This window comes from Salvia splendens, chromosome 15, assembly GCF_004379255.2.
Source record: "Salvia splendens isolate huo1 chromosome 15, SspV2, whole genome shotgun sequence".
NCBI classification, from domain to species: Eukaryota; Viridiplantae; Streptophyta; class Magnoliopsida; order Lamiales; family Lamiaceae; genus Salvia; species Salvia splendens.
In genome coordinates this window covers 31,987,677-32,009,113 of record NC_056046.1, presented here as the reverse complement: position 1 = coordinate 32,009,113, position 21,437 = coordinate 31,987,677, and positions in this window count along the sequence as shown.

Sequence of the window (21,437 nt, the reverse complement as noted above, 5' to 3'; positions counted from 1 at the left end):
CGAGGACGGCGGTCTGCCATGAGCGGCGCCGGCGGCTACGGAGAGCAGCGGCTGTGATTCGAGTGGGAGCCTTTCGGCGGCAGTTTCCCGGACTCGAGTTCTACGTCGCTTGGCCTCGTTCCGTCAATTCTCTTTCCAAAATTGATTAGGGTTTCCAAATCCCTGGAATTAATTTTGGAAACAATTCAAGATTAATTTGGAAATAAGATTTGAATATATATTTTGTGGATTTTATATATTATATGAGATTTAATTGTAAATTAAATCATGGATTAATTAGATTCTTTCCTTATTTTATGGATATATATGGATTTTACTCCTAGATGAATCCTAGTAATATTTGGAAAGTAATAATCTAATTTTTATCATATGGATTTAATGTATTTATTCCTAGACGAATCCTAGTTGGATTTAGATAATGATAATATTATTTTATTCTTATCCTATGAATTTATATGAATTTATTCATATATGAGTTCTAGATGGATTTTGATAGTGATAATATAATATATTATTCTTATCCTATGAATTTATAAGGATTTATTCATATGTGAGTTCCAGATGAATTAGAATATTGATAATATAATATTATCTAAATCTATGGATTTATATGGATGTATTCCAAGTTAAATCCTAGATGGATTATGATTAATATTAATATTAATTTATTTTTTTTCCTATGGATTTGAGTAGATTTAATTCTATTAAGACAAATCCTAGATGGATTTGAATAACTATTAATCCAAGTTATCCTTATCTTTTGGATTTATATCCTAGATAGATTAGGATATTAGTTAATATATAAGAAAATCCTTATTTAATTGGATTTAGATAAATTTATTTATCTAGAAAATCCTAAGTAATGTTTGATATATTCTAGTTGTCTATTCTAAATAGAATTGAGATTGATATAAATCTTGGTTGATAGGATTTTAGTTTTATCTAATGGATTATGATGGAATTGTTTCTATCTAGTAATATCCGAGTACGATATAAATAATGATAATCCTAGATCAACGTTATCTTGAATTGTAGGATTTGATTTTATCGAAATAAAATCTAGAATAATCCTAAATGCATTTAGATAGTTAACTCTACCTTGATAAATCCTAAATGAATTTGGATAATTACTATCCAAGATAAAAGTTAATTATTTAATTGAATCTCCCTTGACTAGATTAAATAATTGTTGTTAATTATACAATGTGTTTAAATGCCATGCAATAAATGGAATTATCTGTTTATTTGGTGTTTATCTTTTTAAGTGGATTATCTGTTTTATCTACTTATGTGATAATAATGCAAAAATCATATAAAATATCTAAGCGATAATTACAACAAGTGCGTTGTATATGATCTCCATCGATTGGTTTGTCAATTTATGAAGCTAGTTTCTAATATTATCGCCACCCATTATGTGTTGTTGTTGTTGACATAAATAATAAAGGTCGTTGACATGAAAATATTTGTTGTTGACATTAATTATTGGTAAAATGTTGTTGTTGACATAACAGTTGACATAAATAACGTTTGTTGTTGACATCATAGTTGACATAAATAACGTTTGATGTTGACATCGTAGTTGACATAATGTCTGCGTAGTTGACATCGCGTGAAAATGACAATTATGCCCCCTAGTTGACATAATGTCTGCATAGTTGAAATCGCGCGAAATTTGTGAATGAGTGACTGAAAATGCATTTCAATTTTCAAATAAGCTAAAAACTCTCAACCTAACAAGACCCCATATAATGTCAACTACATGTATCTACATATATTATATGTAAAATGTTGTTGTTATTGTTGACATAAATAATATAGGTCGTTGACATGAAAATATTTGTTGTTGACATTAATTATTTGTAAAATGTTGATGTTGACATAACAGTTGACTTAAATAACATTTTTTGTTGACATCATAGTTGACATAAATAACGTTTGTTGTTGACATCGTAGTTGATATAATATCTGCGTAGTTGACATCGCGCGAAAATGACAATTATGCCCCCTAGTTGACATAATGTCTGCATACTTGACATCGCGCAAAAATTGTGAATGAGTGGCTGAAAATGCATCTCAATTTTCAATTAAGCTAAAAAATCTCAACCTAGCAAGACCATATATATATATATATATATATATATATATATATATATATATATATATATATATATATATCTTTATAAAATAAGAAAAAAAGTCTCACTAATAAATTCTTAAACTATTACTATCAAAGGGATAATATTTTTTCTATTTTTTCTTTTACATGAATAGAATAGTACTCCCTCCGTTTCACTATAGTTGAGTCATTTTATCATTTCGGGAAGTTTCTTCATAGTTGAGTCATTTCCTTATATGGTAACTTTTTTCTTTATCTTACTTTACTCTCTCTTACTTTATTCTCTCTACTTTATTCACTTTATACATTATTCTCTCTACCTTTTCCTCTCTCTTACTTTTTTATCTATTTATTTAACACACCCAACATTACTTTCTAAAACTCCATGCCGAAAAGTTTCGCCTCAACTATAATGAAACGGAGGGAGTAATATGATTACTTTTCAATGTGTAAAATATTATCCCCACATAACTGCCAATCCGTTCTCTCACAACACCACACTGGGGTTTCATGTTTATCTCCTTGACTGCCCAATATGCTCTATGCTCTACTCCGACGGGCAAACACCAGCCTGTAAGGCGACATCCCAATCGGCGTTTTGAATGCAGTCCTGTAGGCCCAGAGCGCATCATCCAACCGTTTACTCCAATCTTTCCTTGACGCGTTAACTGTTTTTTCCAGTATGCCTTTTATCTCTCGGTTGGAGATTTCTGCTTGGCCATTTGACTGGGGATGATAAGGAGTAGAGAGCCTATGGTGAACTCCATACTTCCTCATCAAAGCTTCGATAGTCCGGTTATAGAAGTGCGTTCCCTGGTCTGATATGATAGCTCGGGGCACGCCATACCTGTTGAAAGTGTTAGCCTTTATAAACTTTGCCACTTCCTTTGATTCACAAGATGTGGTTGCCTTGGCTTCTATCCATTTTGAGACATAATCTACGGCCACCAGGATGTATGAATTTGTGTAAGAAGATGGGAATAGACCCATGAAGTCCATTCCCCAGACGTCGAAGATCTCGCAGACGATCACTAGACCTGGGGCATCTCATCCCTTTTTGAAATTACCCCAGTTTGCTAGCATCTCTCACAACTTTGACAGAATTCGAAGGAATCCATGTTCAGCGTGGGCCAGTAAAATCCACTGTCTAAAACCTTCCTTGTCGTCTTCCTTGGCCCAAAGTGGCCTCCACATGCCAATGCGTGACAGTGGTTAAGTACATCTCTCTGTTCCCACTCGGGAGACATCTCCTTATCACTTGATCTGAACCCATCTTCCATAAGTAGGGATCGTCCCAAAAATAGTATTTGGCCTCGCTCTTGATTTTCATCTTCTGGGCCCGGGAAACGTCCTACGAACTGGGTACCTCTCCCGTGACTAAGTAATTTGTCAGGTCGGCGAACCAAGGCTCTGCATTCAGGTGGGACTCCCCTCTATCCGAGTCTCCTGGGCCAGTTACAACCATCTCTTCCTCTGTATCTCCTTGAAAAATCCGGCTCAGATGATCAGCCACCTTGTTCTCTGTTCCCTTCTTGTCTCTTACCTCCCAGTCAAATTCCTGTAAGAGTAGTACCCATCGGATCAACATGGGCTTGGACTCCTTCTTTGGCAATAGGTACTTGATAGCTGCGTGGTCGGTAAAAACTATCACCTTCGACCCTAGTAAGTATGGCCGGAATTTTTTCAAACGAGTACACGACAGCTAACATTTCCTTCTCCGTTGTATCGTAGTTCTTCTGGGCCTGGTTGAGTGTCTTGGAGGCGTAGAAGATCACATAGCTCTTTCCATCAATCCTCTGACCCAGTACCGCTCCGACCGTAAAGTCACTTGCATCATACATAACTTTGAAAGGATGACTCCAGTCAGGCGCTCTGATGATGGGGCAGACACGAGCTTATCCTTTAAGACTTGGAAAGCCTTTTGGCAAGCTTCGTCAAAGCCGAAGTCCATGTCATTTTACAGGAGGCGGGTAAGTGGTTGTGCGATTTTTGCGAAATCTCTGATAAACCGTCTGTAGAAACCTGCATGACGTAGGAATCCCCTCACTTCTTTCTGATTCGTCGGGTGGGGAAGCTTCGAAATAATGTCCACCTTTGCTTTATCCACATGAATTCCACTTTCTGAGACTACGTGACCCAGGACAATCCCCTCTGGCACCATGAAGTGGCACTTTTCAAAATTGAGGACCAGATTCTTATCCTGGCACCTTCTCAACACTAGATCTAGGTTGGCCAGGCAAGAGTCGAAGGAATTCCCATATACGGTAAAATCGTCCATGAACACCTCGATGCACACTTCCAGCAGGTAGGCATTCACAACGGTTCGGAACCGCCGGTTCCGGTTCATGAACCGGCGGTTCACGGTTCATCATATGCATGAACCGAAACCGGCCCGCCAAGGGTCCCCGGCGGTTCCGGTTCCGGTTCACGAGGCGGTTCAAAACCGCCAGTTTTTTGCCTGAACCGACGGTTCAACCGATATTTTAAAAAAATATATTTATAAAAATTGTTTTTTATATTCAAAAACAATTTTTACAAATTAATGAATACAAGAAATTCATAAAAGCCCATATATATTTGATGGGCTTGCCAATTTATGAAACCATTCTTGGTTGTTTCTCTTTTATAGAGACATCCTTGAATGTTTTATATTTCACTTTCGATGTGGGACAAAAACATTCTTGGTAGTTTCTCTTTTATAGAGATATCCTTGAATGTTTTATGTTTCACTTTTGATGTGGGACAGAAACATTCTTGGTTGTTTCTCTGTTATAGAGACATCCTTGAATGTTTTATGTTTCACTTTCGATGTGGGACAGAAACATTCTTGGTTGTTTCTCTTTTATAGAGACATCCTTGAAGGTTTTATGTTTCACTTTCGATGTGGGACAAAAACATTCTTGGTTGTTTCTCTTTTATAAAGATATCCTTGAAAGGTTTATGTTTCACTTTCAATGTGGGACAAAAACATAATTGGTTGTTTCTCTTTTATAGAGACATCCTTGAATGTTTTATGTTTCACTTTCGATGTGGAACAAAATATGTTGAAGTATGTTCTTTTATAACTACCTGTTTAGAGCATTGATTCATCTTTTTCCAATGTGGGATACAAAACTTTCTTTTGTCTTCTACTTTTCTTCATGTTTTGTATGATATATATAAACAAAATCATTATTCAAATATATTCTTGATTGATAAAAATAAAGAATTATTGAGAAATATAATTTGTATATAGAAAATATTTATTTGTATATAATTATTGTTAGGTTTATACAATTTGTATAAGAATTATTCTTTTAATGTGTATAATATTATTTATTAGTTAACATATACATAAATTTATAAACATAAGCAAATCATTAATGATAAATAACTAATGAATAATAGTTTATGTAATAATATTTGTTGTTAATTTATAATAATAGAAGATAGAGTATTAATATAGACGAAAAATGATGGACGATCTATCATATTTTTATAAATAATTACTTTTATCCCACATTGAAAGAAAGAGTAACACATCCAAGAATGTGTAACTATAAAAAAGAATAATCCAATACACTCTCTTCCAATTTAAATGCTCAAGTCCATATTAAGTATTGATATTTTAAAAATCAAAAGGTTTAACTTTAAGTAGTGTTTATTAATTTTTTTTAAATAAAATATATTAAGTATTGATATTTTAAAAATCAAAAGGTTTAACTTTAAGTAGTGTTTATTAATTTTTGTAAATAAAATGTATTCATCATTCTTCGTCCTATATTAATACTCTATCTTCTATTATTATAATTTAACAACAAATATTATTACATAAACTATTATTCATTAGTTCTTTATCATTAATGATTTGCTTATTTTTATAAATTTATGTATATGTTAACTAATAAATAGTATTATACACATTAAAAGAATTATTCTTATACAAATTGTATAAACCTAACAATAATTATTATACAAATAAATATTTTCTATATACAAATTATATTTCTCAATAATTCTTTATTTTATCAATCAAGAGTATATTTGAATAATAATTTTGTTTATATATATCATACAAAATATGAAAAAAAAAGTAGAAGACAAAAGAAAGTTTTGTATCCCACATTGGAAAAAGATGAATGAATGCTCTAAACATGTAGTTATAAAAGAAAATATTTCAACATATTTTGTCCGACATCGAAAGTGAAACATAAAACATTCAAGGATGTCTCTATAAATATATGAAGTTAATTAAAAAAAAAAAAAGGATGTCTCTATAAAAGAGAAACAACCAGGTATATTTTGTCCCACATCAAAAGTGAAACATAAAACATTCAAGGATATCTCTATAAAAGAGAAACTACCAAGAATGTTTTTGTCCCACATCGAAAGTGAAACATAAAACATTCAAGGATGTCTCTATAAAAGAGAAACAACCAAGAATGTTTTTGTCCCACATCGAAAGTGAAACATAAAACATTCAAGGATGTCTCTATAAAAGAGAAACAACCAAGAATGGTTTCATAAATTCGCAAGCCCATCAGATATATGTGGGCTATTATGAATTTCTTGTATTCATTTATTTGTAAAAATTGTTTTTAAATATAAAAATCAATTTTTATAAATAATTTTTGAACCGCCAGTTCACGGTTCAAGGTATCCCCGACCCTGAACCGGCCCGCCTGAACCGTGAAACTGCCTGCCGGTTCAAACCGCCGGTTCCGGTTCATGAACCGGCGGGCCCGAACCGGCGGTTAACCGTCGGGCCGGTTCGGTTTGTGCATGTCTACCAGCAGGTCTGAAAAGATGCTCATCATGCATCGTTGAAAAGTGTCTGGCGCATTGCACAGTACAAACGGCATCCTCCTATATGCGTACGTCCCAAAGGGGCACGTAAATGTAGTCCTCTCTTGATCTTCCGGGTCCACGTAAATTTGGAAGTATCCGCTGTAACAGTCCAAAAAACTGAAGAACTGCTTACCTGCTAGCCTCTCAAGCATCTGGTCAATGAAGGGTAACGGGAAGTGATCTTTTTGGGTAGCCTCATTCAACTTCCTGTAGTCAATACACATCCTCCAACCTGTTACAAGCCTTGTAGGCACAAGCTCATTCTTTTCATTCTTCACCACTTGTATCCCTGATTTCTTCGACACCATGTGGACTGGGTTCACCCACTCGCTATCTGGGATCGAATAGATGACTCCCAGGGATAGTAATTTCAACACCTCTTTCAAGACCACTTCTCTTATATTCGGATTTAACTTCCTCTATAAATCCCTGTGGGCTTTCGCACCTTCCTCCAGCCTAATGTGATGCATGCAAAGATCAGGACGGATCACTTCCAATAGTCTTCCTTCCTGCTCTTAGGTCATGTTGCTGTTCAAAATTACTGGGAACGTCTCGTTCTCCTCCAGATATGCATACTTGAGGCCCGGTGGGAGGGTCTTCAATTCTTTCTTGGGTGTACTTGTTTCCTGGGGCAAGGGATTCTTTTCTATCGCTTCTATCATCAATCCTTCGGACCTCGGAGCATTTTCCACACTAGCTACTTGGGCTGATTCCCTTGATCTGGGATAATCCAGACTCTTACAAAACTTTACAATCACTTCGGCCAGTTCCTCATCTGTTAACTCAAGAGTGTGCATGGCTTCACACCAACCTGCTACCTCTCTGTCAATAGAGTGACTTAACTCTGAATTGTCCATCTGTTCCGGCATTAATTCAGTCTCAAGATATTCCTGGACCAGGGGGTTAATGTTACTTTTTCCTCTCTTATACTTTACTCTCTCCACTTTAACTCAATACATATCAATTTTTTTAATTCTCGTGTCTAAAAGAAATCCATCACTTGTAGTGGGACGGAGAGAGTAGAAAAATAAACAAAGATAAATAAAATAATAGATAAATACTCCTCCTATGACTAAGAGGCCATCCTCTAAAAGGCCACAACATAAGTAGTTAACTAAACTTCATTTCTGAACACCGCAAAAGTACAGAGCAAAGCCTTATCTATAACACCTAGATAAAAGACTCCAACTTCAATAAAACTAAAAGCTAAATACTACTATTTAACCTAGGATATAAGCTTATCTCTAACAAACTAATCGTACAATTACTAAGTAATGCTATCTCTCCGCTAGCACGGGTTTTTAGAAAATGTAAAGAAAAGTGATTGGATAAAATTCCTGGAATGTGGGTCATATTTTTATATATTAGGTTTTATAATTAAATATGAGTTGAATGTGGAGTCCATTTACCAAATTTAGTTAAAGATAAATGAGACGTGTATTTGTGGACTGACCGAAAAGGAAATATGAGACAAGTAATTGTGGACAGAAGGAGTACTTGATTTCCTTCTTTGCATGAATTAGATTCTTTGTCAGGGGTTTTGAAGGCTGGATGAGAAGGTCTTAATCTTATTATTGTCATTGTTCTTAAATTAAGAATCTTATTATTGTCTCAATCTTATATTATCACTGAATCTGTTACTCCCTCCCTCCCATTAAAATAGAGACATTTGGAATGGCACGGATTTTAATGCATAATTGGTAAAGTATGAGAGAGATAGAAAGGAAAAGTTATTGGAGTATGTTAGTGAAGAATGGGATCCACCTCATAAGAGAGAGAGAAGTTACCAAAAATAGAAGTGGATAGGACGGACCAAAATGGAAAGAGTGTCTATTTTTTGGGATGGAGGGAGTATTTGAGTTATTCAGCAAATTTTTCATAATCATAACATGATATCAGTCCAGCAGATCCAGTTTATGACCTGTGGCATTGCTCTCTGTATTAGTGGTAGGTATTGAAAGTTTAGCATTTTCAAACAATGTGCCTACTGATTACTTTGTTTGGCAGAATGCTACCAAGTGTCTTATCAGAGTTTTCCAGCAGATTGGCCCAGATTCAACTGCATTGTATGTTCTGCCAAAACTAAAGGAGTTATTTGACGAGTTTGCTTTTTCTCAGAAGAACACATATTCTGTTAATTTGACTGGGAACATGTCAGGGTCTAAAGTGAAAGTGGGTGAGGAAGATTGCATTGAAAACCGAATGGACTTGGTGTGAGTCTCTGTCTCCTTCTAATAAATTGTTGGATTAAAGATTCCCGATGCGTAAGCTTAAATACAAGTAATAAAGAAAGTGACTCTTTCGGCAGTTTACTTTTATATCCTCAAATTTGCTTCTCTACTTGGAATTAGAGAGACTCCGCCTGCTGTGCTACATGGTTGCTCATTGAAGCCGTTTCTTTTACGACATCATATTGGGAGGGTATGATATTTTTTTTCTTACTACTTTTTTTGTTCGTATACTATAATATTATCTAATTTTTTTAGCCATTGCCCGAAAATACTGTGTGCCCAATCTGAAGAGGGAATTTTAACTTATAGTAATCTATTTGTTCAAAGTAAGCAACTAACCACTAAACCAGTTATGGTTAATCTCTCAACAAACAGTTGCGCCAAGATTTTGAATAACTATGCGACTAAATCAACTTCAGTTTTATTTTGTACTAGACCTTTGTTATTTCCATTCAGTTGGGAATTGCAGGGGAGTCCTATCCGAAGTGTTTTTCCGATATCCCAATGTGGGTAAAGACTCTCTCATAGGGCTCAGTCATCTGAAAATACTCTGCTAAACCTCTTGTACTCAATGGGGATGTACGTAAAGAAAATATCACAGCGGAAGCATCCAAGAGAAGAGTGAAGTCATGTGTGAAGACACAACGACACTCGAAGTTTCAAAACAACCATATTATTATTTCTGCTCAACACCACCAACCGCTTCGTCGCTGCTCAACCTGCACATAGAGAAAACATATGCAGGGCTGAGTACTATTGAAATAATACTCAGTGGCTCATGCCCGAAAACTATTTAAATAAAAGTACATATTATCATGCCATACGTAAGTAACCATCGGAGGTTTTGACTTTGAAAAGGCCCGAGGCACCAAAATATTTTCCATTGTTCAAAATAGCGACTGCGCAGTCATTTTTCCCCATCGTCGTCCATATCTGCCAATACATGACAAGGAATGCGGCCGCAAACCAGGTCACTAGACCGGCCAGCCCGTACGCTAGCACACAGTCTACCATAGGTGTACACTAATCCAAGTAGGGTTTGCGGCCCTACGAGGACCCGAATTCGATTTATATAACAGTGGCAACAACCACATCAGATAGGCACGTTAAAACAAATCACGCCATGATAATCGCTTAAAACCACCCTTATAGCTCCACAGTCATACGTAAGAGAGTTTTTAGTAAAAGAAATCCCACACATAGTGTAGGGTAGAAAAGTAGCCCACCTCGACCGTTTTGATTTCAACTACTGCCTTTCCTTTGCTATCACGCTTCGAGCACGAGTTATCACCTTTAAATAATATATAGACTTATCAGTCACAACCATTGACTTAATATTATGCATGTCCCTATCGTTTTCCCTTTTCCCATCTTTGAACATCACATCACGTCATCACATATATCAATCATGTAATTCACTTATAGTAACATAGTGTTTTGTAAAGATAGGAATCTGGCAGCACTGCGCAACCATTTTATAAATTTACTAAAATTCACCCGACTTCCGTTAGGGGCTAAAATTTTACCACAAGGCAGAAGACTCATCAAATAACTTCCATTTTAATTTTCAAGTCAAAATACCCCTTTTAAGTCGGTCAATTAAAAGACGTAACCTACTGGTCGAGAAAACAGTTTCTGCCAGAAAGCGCAGTCAATTTAAAATTCACCAAAAATTCATCTTTCGTCAAAAGAGTTGAAATTCACACACAACACAGAACACATCATTTCAGTTACTCAGGAAAAAGAATCGATCAAATCGGAGTTCATTTGGTCGGTCAAATACATATCGGAACATACTGTCCGAAATTACAGTTTCTCATGCCTTTAGAAATTCGATTTAGGGTTTTCACCCACTTATTCAAATCAACCTTTTCATGGTTTTAACACACAAACATGCTCAAAGGGTCCTTAGACACATATTTTCATGAAATCACATATCATTCACGAGGATTCATTAAATCATCAAACAATTCATTCAAAACGCAATCATATACACAATCACAAATTCCCACCGATTAAATCCCTTAGATCTGCATTCCCTACACTCTCTACATGCATGAGAGAACAAAAGAAGAGTTGGGATGGAGAGGATGAAGAATAGAGGCTTGATTGTACCTTTCTTGAACAAAACAATCGGTAGAAACGTTTAAAACTCTTGGTTCTTCGACAACTCTTGGCGAATCGAAAGGATCTTGAGTTGAATGGAAGAACAAGTGTGGGAGAGTGAAGAAGAGGGGAGGGGGCGTGTGAGAGGGAGTGTAGGCGTGTGTTTAGTGAGGTTAGGGTTAGGTTCTTATTTATAGAGCTTGAAAATATCCCACAATTAATTAGAGAATATTTGGGAGAATAATTGTAATAAGATTGAGATTTGATGGAGGGGAAATGGCGTGAATAAGGGGGAAGAATTAAGGAGGATTTTCGAAAATCATGGCTATTTAATTAGCCCATGATTTTATTTGGTATTTTCACGGAGCAGAATAAAATTAATACGGAGCAAGAAAATTAATAAAAATCCTCCCAAACAATATGGAAATAGGCGTGTTATTCAATTCCTCCCACAAGGAATAAATTTCCAAATCTTTAATAAAATAAGATAGGGAAGATTTGCTAGGATATTCCAATTAAAACATGGAAAGAAATAATTAAGGGATCAAATGAATAATGAATAATTTCTTCTCCCACAAGTAAGGAGATTTCGAAATCTCCTAGGAAAATTAGTGGGGGCCGATTTTCTCAAGAAGGAAATAGGATAATTAGGCTTTGGATTTAATTGGATAATTATCCCAAGCAAATAATTAAATCAAAGAAATAGAATTCCTCTCCTTAAAATAATAGTGGTCGAAATTTCCACAATGAAAGGGGCAAGGTAATTATTTATGATACTAATTAAATCTCACTCCCCAAAGATAATATAATTCACCACAATATATCTCATTCCCCGACAATTAATTAAAGCCACGTCATAAAATCAACGGTTTTGACTTAGTTAAAACAAATTAGGTCACCAAAGTATGCACAAAATAAATCGTCATTTAATTGCGGCAATCAAAGCAATAAATACAACGTCTTAGGGTTCGAAAATTAGGGTTCGAAAAGCGGGGCGTTACATAAGGTTAGTACTGATATCGATCACGGGGAAAACAGACACAGACTGTCTATCCTCTACTAAAACTCAATTACTATTTGGAAAGCCGAAAGATTTGGGAATTTTTGAAATAAGAAAAGTTTAAAAGCAATAAATTACTAATTGTAAATAAATCACGGAGATAAAAGTATAGAGATAAGGGAATTTCAGGGATGTGCGTTCACAGTTATGGTTATACAAATTCCAACTACAATACCCTAGCATAGTTCTTACTTGATAGAACGCGTCACCTAGTTTATGTTCATGCGATGCAAACGTTGGTACAAACATTAGGGTTTTCAATCCTAAATACGTAACTCCTAAAATCTCTTAAGAACCTTGAAAAGTCCTCACTCTCAATTAACAGTGTCATTTTAAAGGAAGCTAATTGTAGTGTCTATTAAGAGGACCTAACTCGCCAACCTCCTCTCACGATTATGTAGCAAGTTATATTAAATCATCACAGAATGTGTCACTCAAACGTGAAGCATTATCCAACAACTTAAGGAAGAAACAATGAAAACATAGATTGAAGGGAAGACAATGAAAACATAAAACTAAAGCAAATAAAACCCAAAGGTTAAATCATTGTAGTTTTGATGATCTTAAATCCTTCTTCAACTCCTTGCACAATGAAGTACTCTAACTTTTAATCTCTGGAAATATGTTGCAAAAAAAGGATCCTAATGACGAAGCTTGAGGGGGTATTTATAGAAGTAAATTTGTCCCCCCTCAAATTAGGAAAAATGTTGCAAAATATGGTAAATCTTGGAGATAAAGTAGGGAAAAAAATGCTCGCCAATTTTTCCCAGCGGGCCACTGCCACCTTGGCCAGTGGTCGCTGTCGGTTAGTCCGAGGCTTCTTACTCATGGTCAGCGGTCGCTGTACTTGTTTTAGCGGTCGCTGGCTTTCATCCCCGTAACTCTCTGGACTCTTTGTAGCAGTCGCTGGGCGTCTCTTGTTCTTCATGCACAACTTTCCCAGAGCGGGCCGCTACTGACTTAGCGGTCGTTGGGAGCCAGTGGTCGCCAGTGTTGCAGCTGTCCCTGGACGTTCCTAGAATCTTCAGATTTCCAACTTCGTTTTCTAGCTATTTTTTTGGGCTCAAATATGCACATTTCTCACAAACACGTCAAAATACCACAATAGATAAAATATACAAAATATGGACACAAATTGTGATTTTGACATTAAAAACAGACCAAATAAATGTTAGAGTTTGTATACTAGAAATCACCTTTCGAGTGATTGAATACTGTAAAACTCTATATTTTATTTTCCAATGGATGCAACAGATTATTTTTGTCATAATGTTGTATTGTTTTACATTTAATGAATGTTTATTGCATATTTAAATGCATGAGCAACGTAACAAAGTCTAAGTCTTTGTTTTAGTGGACCGGTTGTGGGCGTCGTCCACTTTAAGGTAACAGGGTCAGTCCTGAACAAAAAAAATAAGAATTTCACAACTTAGATAGACCTAGACTACCTATCGTGAACGGTTGCAATGTCAGTCCGCATATTTCTAAGCCTTACTGAATAAGATGACATTGGTGTGGTATAGCACTTAATTGGATCTAACAGCAAGCCGAGTCTTTATGCTATCTACTGAAAGACGAGGTCTTGATAATTAATTTCTTAATCGATGTACGTTAGCATTGAGCATACAGTATTGATTATGCACTACTTTGACTTAGCAAATGGTGCGGGTTTTTCGTAACCCAAGAATCCTGGTATATTGGGTAGTGGTGATTAATATCTAGTGGTGCTAGGATTGCTATTATATTGAATCGTGCACGAGGTGAGTCTCGTTTGATAACATTCACAAGAAGAGCTCGAAACAAGGTTTTATTATTCGGAAGCTAGCTAGTTGGAGTTTGATTACTCTATGAATAATAAATAAGTGTTTCTTGCTAAGTCCACTCTGGGAGTTAATAATATGTTAATTAATTAATTTCATAGCAGACATTAATTAATTACTGGACGTTTCTATCTTAAGCACGGGAAATGAACGACAGACAAATGGATACCCGGAATACTTGTAATTTCAGATTTGGAAGGGCAGTGCAATATTACATCTGTAGTGGATGCTCGTAATATTCCAATTTAAGCTTATATTAAATTGTGGGATTAATTTAATTAGTAAGAAGCTAATTGGGAGAGGCCATATCCAAATTCTTTCATATATCCCTGACTGGGCCCAATATGTGACTTAATATAAATATGAGAATAAATGAGACATAAAATACACATTATTATCATAATAATTTTCGTCCCGCTCTCTTTCAAGAAGGACAATTTTCAGCTCCATCCGTGAGTAGTTTCCGTCTTATTTATTTGAGTCCTAGTATTGTAACGCCCTTACTTTTTATGGAAGATGACGCACGTAAATCGAGGAACGGTCGAAGGAATTATATTTGGAACAATACCAAATATTATAATTTTGCGTTGGGCGTTTTTAATCGTTGTGAAGACAAGATAACGAAATTTAATAAAGTTCCCGTGAATTTTTAATTGACGAGGGAAAATACGAATAAATTATAATGTATGAATTTATTTTGGACTTTCCAAAATAAATTTGAAGTCCAATTAAATACAAAATAATTGGATTCTTATTACTTTTAAATCCACCAAGTAATAGTATGTTACTAACTTTGGCTTCCAATTTATCTTTTAACCCAAACCAAAAATAAATTAATTGAGCCCAAAAGCTTTCTTCTTCCTCTTTCCCACAAGGTGGCCGACGGTTTTTCCACTTCATGGGGGGGACTCCCCATTTCCTCCACCTTCTACCTTCCACCATCAATACCCACAAACCAAGAGTCACCACCACTCCTCAACTTATGCTCTTCTCTAACACTTCACATCCACAACTTCAAACAAGAAAAGGAGGGAGAGAGTGAGAGAAATCGAGAGAGAGCCGAGAGGAAGCAGGAGGAGAAAGAGTTCATTCTTGTTTTCACCATTCTTGTCCTTTCACCACCAAAATCAACCTTTTTTGAGGTATACTCTTTTCTAAATCTTAAAGCATGATTAAATGATAGCTTGCATATATCAATTTCATAATTCCTTTCCATAACCAACTCAACCAATTAACAACCAACCAATCGAACAAGCGCCGAACACAATCGAAGATACGAAAGAACTTAACTTTATAATGAGAACGCTTGTTGCGGGTTGATTCGGGGTGGTTCGGAGTGTTTCCGGAGAAGAGGAAGCAGCTGGCAGCGGCGAGCTGCCGGTGACAGCAGCGGCTCCTTCTCGTGGCAGCAGCAACTGTCGACGGAGCAGCAGCGGCGGCTGACTCCAGGCGGCGACGGAGCAGCAGTGGCGGTCAGCGGCGGCAGCGACGGCAGTGGGCAGCGATGGCAGCACACGGCGTCCTCCCTCCTCGCTGCAGCGGCGATTTCCGCCGAGGAGTGGAGACGCCGACAAACAGCAGGCCGGTTCAGCAGCTACGTGGGCGTGTCTTCACGGCAGAGGCGGCTGCTGCGTTCTTTTTTTTTCCCCGAGAGAGAGGCGGGTAGAGAGAAGATAGAGAAGAAGAAGATAAGAGGAGAGAGAGAAGTGGGGTACGAGAGTGAAGAAGATTGGGCCTCTTTTGTTGTTTGTAGAAATTGGGCCAAACCTTTCAATTGTTTGGACTCTAAAGGTAAAAATTGAGAAAATAAGAATGGGCCTTTGTTTTTAATTAAGGAGATTTTGGTTGGGGGCAACTCTTTAATTCTTGGACTTTAATTAAATCGTTGGGCCGATAAATAATCGTGCCGAATTATTTAATTAATTCCCGGAAGACTTTTTGAAGAATGAATAATTTACCTAAGTATGAAATGATACTTTTTCAACGGTAAATAATTACGAAAAGTTAAGCATGCGCTTGAATAATTTTTTTAGAATTATTCCGACGATATGGAAAATACGAGGAGCCAACGGAGGAAAAGAACGAGCGTTAGCGGCCGACCGGCGTCGAACACGACGCCTTGGGCGGCCGCCGAATTACTGAAAATGCACGAAAACCGAGAAAACGAATTAAAAGATTTAATTAGAGTGCATGCATTCTAAAATGGTTTTTGTTACCGAGATTGATATGAATTTTATGTATTTTCCTAGAAGGTGGTTTGCACGCACGCTAAAAGTCAGAACGAGGACCTTTCTACGGAAATCCTAAGCTTTTGAGGTGGGCTTTATTACTTAAACTCTTTTATTTGAAATGATATGTTATGGTGAAATAAGGGCGGTTTAAAATAGTATGTCATGCCGTATTTTATGTTTTTAATTGCCTATCTGATTGTCTACTAGGATAATGTCCTACTAGACTTTGATGGTTAACGAATTCGGGTCTGACTAGGGAGTGAGTCCCTACTCGGACTAGTGCACTGATGGGGATCGTGAGCCGTCCTTTGTGGTCGGCCGGTCCAGTGATCGAGTTTGTGGCCACATTCTCGTTTCACATGATGGTTCAGATATGGTATATGATGGAGGATGATAATGATATGTGTCTGCAGACACCTTTTAAGGAATGAGTTAGTGTTTCTCGGCCTTTTAAAGTAAAACCCGAGTTTCACTCAATGATGGCTTGACATATCTTAACGATGAATGTATTCCGGGCATGAGTTCACTCAGTGCATCAAGTACTCAGCCCCTGCATATGTTTTCCCTATGTGCAGGTTGAGCGTGGACGGGGGACGGCGGATGTTGAGCATTGGACAGAGACAGTATTCAATAAATGATCTGGTTGCCATTGTGTCTTCATACATAGTAGTAGCTAACTCTCAAATGCTTCCGCTATGCCAAGTTATAAGAATTTCCTTGATTTCCTTTGAATTGTCAAACTATGTCATTCACGTTGTATACCTTCGAGTTTTGAAACCTTATTGATAAATGAAATTTCATCTTTTGATCGATATGTCGTACTCCTTTTGATTGTTCCCCCTTCTTCCCCGCTTCTTAAATCCCCCACGAGTCACGATTCCCCGTGCTTTCTATCCTTAGGAAGTGCGGGCGTGACAGAATGGTATCAGAGCAATTTTTCTTTCCGCTCTGGACCCGAGAGTCTTTTCAGTCTTAGTCTAGACTTGTTTCGCTAGACTTAAAGAAGGTTAAATTTGGAATGCTCAACATCCCACTTCGCCACGCTCAACCAAGAATGAGGTAATATTTTTTTTATGTGAAAATTTTTATGAGAAAGTTTTGGAGAAAGGAAGACGAAAACAATTTTGAGAAAGAAAGAGGAGAATTTTTTTTTTTAAGAAAGATGAAGTAGGATCTTTCTGTGAGGGATTGATTTCGAATTGAGAAGAGTATTTGTTGATGTTTGAGAAAAGAACGAGTTTTGATGAGGGACGATGGATTGTTTGTTTTTACATGAAAATGAAAGTTGATGTTCAAGTATATATTGAGTTTTGATTCAAAACTTGTACTTCAAAGTTGAAAGTGAGATGTTGAAATATTTGAGAAAAGTGTGAGTTTTGAAGAAAATGGTTGTTTTGAAAGTAGATGTGAAATGTGAAAGCACTGGGTTCTGGGAAGCGAAATGTTATGTATTATACTTGTTATTTGAGGTATGAATGACTTTAAATGTGATATTTGTTGATCTATGAGGTGGTGAAATGTGTTGTGAACTTAGAGTGCCTAAGACTAAGCTAGATGAAACGTGCGCGAACCATAGTTGTAAGTTGACAATTTATCTATCGCTTTCCCGAGCGATGAAAATGAACGAGAAAGGGAAAGTGGGGTGAAATTCCTAGATTATCAAGATACGAGACAAGGAGAACGAGAGTAGAATGTTTGCCGGTGGACCATGGAACTTTTGCTATTTCTTTGGAATGGCGCGAAACGTTAGAGCAAGCTTAGTGTGTGAACCATTTTACTATTTCCTACGTTTTCCCTGAACGATAAGAACAAAAAGAAAACGAGGAAGATTTCAAGAAGTGGAAGATAGCGAAGACGAAATGAAGTTCAAACGGAAAAAAGGGTGCAAGACAAGGAGGGATGATGAGAAGTGCGCGATTTAAGTTAATATAGTCTAATCTCGCATAATTTTGCTAAAAGTAGCAACACGATGGAGACGACCTTTATTGGAGGCAGAGAAGCACACAGATGATGAAAATGTTTTAAGAGAATAGTTGTTATAATATGCAAGAATATTAAGAAGATATGGCCTTTGATTGACTACAATTATTTGGTTGTAATGACGTGATGAATAACAACTTGGAATCCACGGTTTCTTAAAACGATGTTACCATGTTCGGCCTCAGAAAGACGAGCGAGGGAGTGTGACTTTCGTAGCTAGAATGAATGATTTTAATCAACAGTACTTACTTGGATTCTAAGAAATATTTTTTTGGAACCTTTCAATTAACGGTGAGCCCTCGTCTATTTAAGACCTTGTTCGACTCACAAATCGCAAGTAATGCCCATTATTTCTTTTCCTATATTGAGTCATGACTCACTTTCAGTTCTTAAAAATTTGTGCTTGCCTTTGTAACTTTGGACATCTAGATTAGTAGTCTTCTTTGATTCATCTTTTGTAAAGACAATATTTTGACCTTATGAGCTTTCATCATTGAACTTCATTCCTAAAGTTGTTTGCAGTTATGACCTTCGGTATGATCACATCTCCCATACATGTTTCTTCAAAGGATGAAATATTCCTCTTGGAACTTGTGTACACCTTTTTAATTCGTAACTATTCATGCGGCAAGTTCTTTCTTGCAGAAGTGAAATTCTTTTTTGCTCAGTTTCACTACATATATTGTTTCATGCTCGATGATTTTTCTTTCTGCAACACCAAGTTAAGGCTGTCATGTTCTTTTTTTTCCTTGACGTTATGATCTAGCTGATTTTCCTAAAAAGTTCACTTCACGTCGGTTGCAAACCTGTTAATCCATTGATGTGCTTTCATTATTCAATAGCATGATGTCGTCGAACCATGATCAGTGCTACTTCATGACATTTGTCTATGCTTCTAAACCCTCCCACGATTGATCATCTCATGTCATGACATGTTTGAGTCATCATTCATTGATGCCGAAATTTTACAAATTTGATTTGACAATTGAAATATCTTATTTGGCAACCTACTGTGGAATTTGAGACTTAATTCAGTTTCATCCTGTTTTCATGACTTATCTCATATTCTTTCGAGCTCTCATCAGAAGTAAATTCCCAAGCTCTATGGATTTTTTTTTTGGAACCGTTTAAACCGTTTAATTCTCAGAATGGATGTGTTAAGTTCAATGGGTTTAGTCTTTGCTTTGTTTACAAACCATTTTCTTGCAAGTTGGTGATGAGATCTAAAAGAGTCGAGCTAGAAATGTTGTTCTTGTTTTCTTGATTAATTCTGCAACCTCTCTGATTAAGACACTTTCAGTAGTGTTGCTACAATTTTTGAAATCAGTTCATATCCAAGTAAGACTGCTTGATCAATTTTCGAGTTCTTGATACTAGACTTGGAGAAAAGGGTGAGATAGAGCTTATCGAATGCACACGGGGGGAAAGAGTTTCTATAATCAGATATGCATAAAAGTGATACACCAACTACAGGCAACGATATAACCACGAACACGAGGTGTTAAATTTTTTTTTTCAGCTTTTACATACCGCTAATAGCGAGTTGCTAAGGGATCGAACATTATGCTATACCTCTAGATTTTGGATCTTGAGCAACAAAATGTGGTGAAATTGCGGGCGTGACGTCTCGCCGCGCTCAACAAGAGAGAAGGTAAAATGTTTTTAAATGAGAAATGTTTATGCAAATGATGTTGGACGTGATGATGAATGGAGTATGATTGATGATAGTATGAGATGAGCAAATTTCTGGACGAAATTTCTGTTAAGGTGGGTAGAATGTAACGCCCGTACTTTTTATGGAAGATGACGCACGTAAATCGAGGAACGGTCGAAGGAATTATATTTGGAACAACACCAAATAGTATAATTTTGCGTTGGGCATTTTTAATCGTTGTGAAGACAAGATAACGAAATTTAATAAAGTTCCCGTGAATTTTTAATTGACGAGGGAAAATACGAAAAAATTATAATGTATGAATTTATTTTGGACTTTCCAAAATAAATTTGAAGTCCAATTAAATACAAAATAATTGGATTCTTATTACTTTTAAATCCACCAAGTAATAGTATGTTACTAACTTGGGCTTCCAATTTATCTTTTAACCCAAACCAAAAATAAATTAATTGAGCCCACAACATAGAAGTGAACTGCTTTTTTTTTTTCAATCCCAAAAGCTTTCTTCTTGGCCGACGGTTTTTCCACTTCATTGGGGGGACTCCCCATTTCCTCCACCTTCTACCTTCCACCATCAATACCCACAAACCAAGAGTCACCACCACTCCTCAACTTATGCTCTTCTCTAACACTTCACATCCACAACTTCAAACAAGAAAAGGAGGGAGAGAGTGAGAGAAATCGAGAGAGAGCCGAGAGGAAGCAGGAGGAGAAAGAGCTCATTCTTGTTTTCACCATTCTTGTCCTTTCACCACCACTCCTAAATCTTAAAGCATGATTAAATGATAGCTTGCATATATCAATTTCATAATTCCTTTCCATAACCAACTCAACCAATTAACAACCAACCAATCGAACAAGCGCCGAACACAATCGAAGATACGAAAGAACTTAACTTTATAATGAGAACGCTTGTTGCGGGGTTGATTCGGGGTGGTTCGGAGTGTTTCCGGAGAAGAGGAAGCAGCCGGCAGCGGCGAGCTGCCGGTGACAGCAGCGGCTCCTTCTCGTGGCAGCAGCAACTGTCGACGGAGCAGCAGCGGCGGCTGACTCCTGGCGGCGACGGAGCAGCAGTGGCGGTCAGCGGCTGCAGCGACCGCACAGCGACGGCAGTGGGCAGCGATGGCAGCACACGGCGTCCTCCCTCCTCGCTGCAGCGGCGATTTCCGCCGAGGAGTGGTGACGCCGACGAACAGCAGGCCGGAACAGCAGGCCGGTTCAGCAGCTACAGGGGCGTGTCTTCACGGCAGAGGCGGCTGCTGCGTTCTTTTTTTTTTTCCCCGAGAGAGAGGCGGGTAGAGAGAAGATAGAGAAGAAGAAGACAAGAGGAGAGAGAGAAGTGGGGTAGGAGATTGAAGAAGATTGGGCCTCTTTTGTTGTTTGTAGAA